This window comes from Triticum dicoccoides, chromosome 2B (genome assembly GCF_002162155.2).
Source record: "Triticum dicoccoides isolate Atlit2015 ecotype Zavitan chromosome 2B, WEW_v2.0, whole genome shotgun sequence".
Taxonomy (NCBI): domain Eukaryota; kingdom Viridiplantae; phylum Streptophyta; class Magnoliopsida; order Poales; family Poaceae; genus Triticum; species Triticum dicoccoides.
In genome coordinates this window covers 420,741,284-420,745,267 of record NC_041383.1, presented here as the reverse complement: position 1 = coordinate 420,745,267, position 3,984 = coordinate 420,741,284, and positions in this window count along the sequence as shown.

Genomic DNA, 3,984 nt, shown 5'->3' with positions numbered 1-3,984 from the left:
TTACTCATATAAATAGAACAACCATTATTCTCTGATTTAAATGAATAACCGTCTCGCATCAAACAAGATCCAGATATAATGTTCATGCTTAACGCTGGCACCAAATAACAATTATTTAGTTCTAAAACTAATCCCGATGGTAGATGTAGAGGTAGCGTGCCGACCGCGATCACATCGACTTTGGAACCATTTCCCACGCGCATCGTCACCTCGTCCTTAGCCAATCTTCGCTTAATCCGTAGTCCCTGTTTCGAGTTGCAAATATTAGCAACAGAACCAGCATCAAATACCCAGGTGCTATTGCGAGCATTAGTAAGGTACACATCAATAACATGTATATCACATATACCTTTGTTCACTTTGCCATCCTTCTTATCCGCCAAATACTTGGGGCAGTTCCGCTTCCAGTGTCCAATCTGCTTGAAGTAGAAGCACTCAGTCTCACGCTTAGATCTAGATTTGGGTTTCTTCTCTTGAGAAGCAACTTGTTTGCTGTTCTTCTTGAAATTCCCCTTCTTCTTCCCTTTGCCCTTTTTCTTGAAACTGGTTGTTTTATTGACCATCAACACTTGATGCTCCTTCTTGATTTCTACCTCCGCAGTCTTTAGCATTGTGAAGAGCTCGGGAATAGTCTTGTCCATCCCTTGCATATTATAGTTCATCACGAAGCTCTTGTAGCTTGGTGACAGTGATTGAAGAATTCTGTCAATGACACTATCATCAGGAAGATTAACTCCCGGTTGAATCAAGTGATTATTATACCCAGACATTTTGAGTATGTGTTCACTGACAGAACTATTCTCCTCCATCTTACAGCTATAAAACTTATTGGAGACTTCATATCTCTCAATCCGGGCATTTTCTTGAAATATTAACTTCAACTCTTGGAACATCTCATATGCTCCATGACGTTCAAAACATAGTAGAAGACCCGGTTCCAAGCCGTAAAGCATGGCACACTAAACTATTGAGTAGTCATCAGCTTTGCTCTGCCAGACGTTCTTAACATTGTCAGTTGCATCTGCAGCAGGCCTGGCACCCAGCGGTGCTTCCAGGACGTAATTCTTCTGTGCAGCAATGAGGATAGTCCTCAAGTTACGGACCCAGTCCGTGTAGTTGCTACCATCATCTTTCAACTTAGCTTTCTCAAGGAACGCATTAAAATTCAACGAAACAACAACACGAGCCATCTATCTACAACAAACATAGACAAGCAAAATACTATCAGGTACTAAGTTCATGATAAATTTAAGTTCAATTAATCATATTACTTAAGAACTCCCACTTAGACAGACATCTCTCTAGTCATCTAAGTGATCACGTGATCCAAATCAACTAAGCCATGTCCGATCATCACGTGAGATGGAGTAGTTTCAATGGTGAACATCACTATGTTGATCATATCTACTATATGATTCATGTTCGACCTTTCGGTCTCCATGTTCCGAGGCCATATCTGTATATGCTAGGCTCGTCAAGTTTAACCTGAGTATTCCGCGTGTGCAACTATTTTGCACCCGTTGTATTTGAACGTAGAGCCTATCACACCCGATCATCATGTGGTCTCTCAGCACGAAGAACTTTCGCAACGGTGCATACTCAGGGAGAACACTTCTTGATAATTAGTGAGAGATCATCTTAAAATGCTACCGTCAATCAAAGCAAGATAAGATGCATAAAGGATAAACATCACATGCAATCAATATAAGTGATATGATATGGCCATCATCATCTTGTGCTTGCGATCTCCATCTCCGAAGCACCGTCGTGATCACCGTCGTCACCCGCGCGACACCTTGATCTCCATCGTAGCATCATTGTCATTTACGCCATCTATTGCTTCTACGACTATCGCTACCTCTTAGTGATAAAGTAAAGCAATTACAGGGCGTTTGCATTTCATACAATAAAGCGACAACCATATGGCTCCTGTTAGTTGCCGATAACTTTGGTTACAAAACATGATCATCTCATACAATAAAATATAGCATCACGTCTTGACCATATCACATCACAACATGCCCTGCAAAAACAAGTTAGACGTCCTCTACTTTGTTGTTTGCAAATTTTACGTGGCGACTACGGGCTGAGCAAGAACCGTTCTTACCTACGCATCAAAACCACAACGATAGTTCGTCAAGTTAGTGTTGTTTTAACCTTCGCAAGGACTGGGCGTAGTCACACTCGGTTCAACTAAAGTGAGAGAGACAGACACCCGCCAGTCACCTTTAAGCATGAGTGCTCGTAACGATGAAACCAGTCTCACGTAAGCGTACGCATAATGTCGGTCCGGGCCGCTTCATCTCACAATACCGCTGAACCAAAGTATGACATGCTGGTAAGCAGTATGACTTCTATCGCCCACAACTCACTTGTTTCTACTCGTGCATATGACATCTACGCATAAAACCAGGCTCGGATGCCACTGTTGGGGAACGTAGTAATTTCAAAAAAAATCCTACGCACACGCAAGATCATGGTGATGCATAGCAACGAGAGGGGAGAGTGTTATCCGTGTACCCTCGTAGACCGAAAGCGGAAGCGTTTGAACAACACGGTTGATGTAGTCGTACGTCTTCACGGCCCGACCGATCAAGCAACGAAACTACGACACCTCCGAGTTCTAGCACACGTTCAGCTTGATGACAATCCCCAAACTCCGATCCAGCAGGGTGTCAGGGAAGAGTTCCGTCAGCACGACGGCGTGGTGACGATCTTGATGTTCTACCGTCGCAGGGCTTCGCCTAAGCACTGCTACAATATTATCGAGGACTATGGTGGAGGGGGGCACCGCACACGACTAAGAGATCTTGGAGATCAATTGTTGTGTCTTAGAGGTGCCCCCTGCCCCCTTATATAAAGGAGCCAAGGGGGAGGGGGCGGCCGGCCAAGGAGGGCGCGCCAAGGGGGAGTCCTACTCCCACCGGGAGTAGGACTCCCTTCTTTCCTAGTTGGAGAAGGAGAAGGGGGGGAGGAGGAGGAAGAGAGGAAGGAAAGGGGGGGCCCGCCCCCCCTCTCCTTGTCCTATTCGGACTAGGGGGGAGGGGGCGCGGCCAACCCTTGCCTCCTCTCTTCCTCTTCACTAGGGCCCATGTAGGCCCATTAAGCCCCCCGGGGGGTTCCGGTAACCTCCCGGTACTCCGGTAAAATCCCAATTTCACCCGGAACAATTCCGATATCCAAATATAGGCTTCCAATATATCAGTCTTCATGTCTCGACCATTTTGAGACTCCTCGTCATGTCCGTAATCTCATTCGAGACTCCGAACAAACTTCGGTACATCAAAACTCATAAACTCATAATATAACTGTCATCGAAACCTTAAGCTTGCGGACCCTACGGGTTTGAGAACTATGTAGACATGACCTAGAACTGTTTCCGGTCAATAACCAATAGCGAAACCTGGATGCTCATATTGGCTCCTACATATTCTACGAAGATCTTTATCGGTCAAACCGCATAACAACATATGTTGTTCCCTTTGTCATCGGTATGTTACTTGCCCGAGATTCGATCGTCGGTATCCAATACCTAGTTCAATCTCGTTATCGGCAAGTCTCTTTACTCGTTATGTAATGCATCATTCCGTAACTAACTCATTAGCTACATTGCTTGCAAGGCTTATAGTGATGTGCATTACCGAGAGGGCCCAGAGATACCTCTCCGAGAATCGGAGTGACAAAACCTAATCTCGAAATACGCCAACTCAACATGTACCTTTGGAGACACCTGTAGAGCTCCTTTATAATCACCCATTTATGTTGTGACGTTTGGTAGCACACAAAGTGTTCCTCCAGTAAACAGGAGTTGCATAATCTCATAGTTGTAGGAACTTTGTATAAGTCATGAAGAAGGCAATAGCAACATACTAAACGATCAAGTGCTAAGCTAACGGAATGGGTCAAGTCAACCACGTCATTCTCCTAATAATGTGATCCCATTAATCAAATGACAACACATGTCTATGGCTAGGAAACATAACC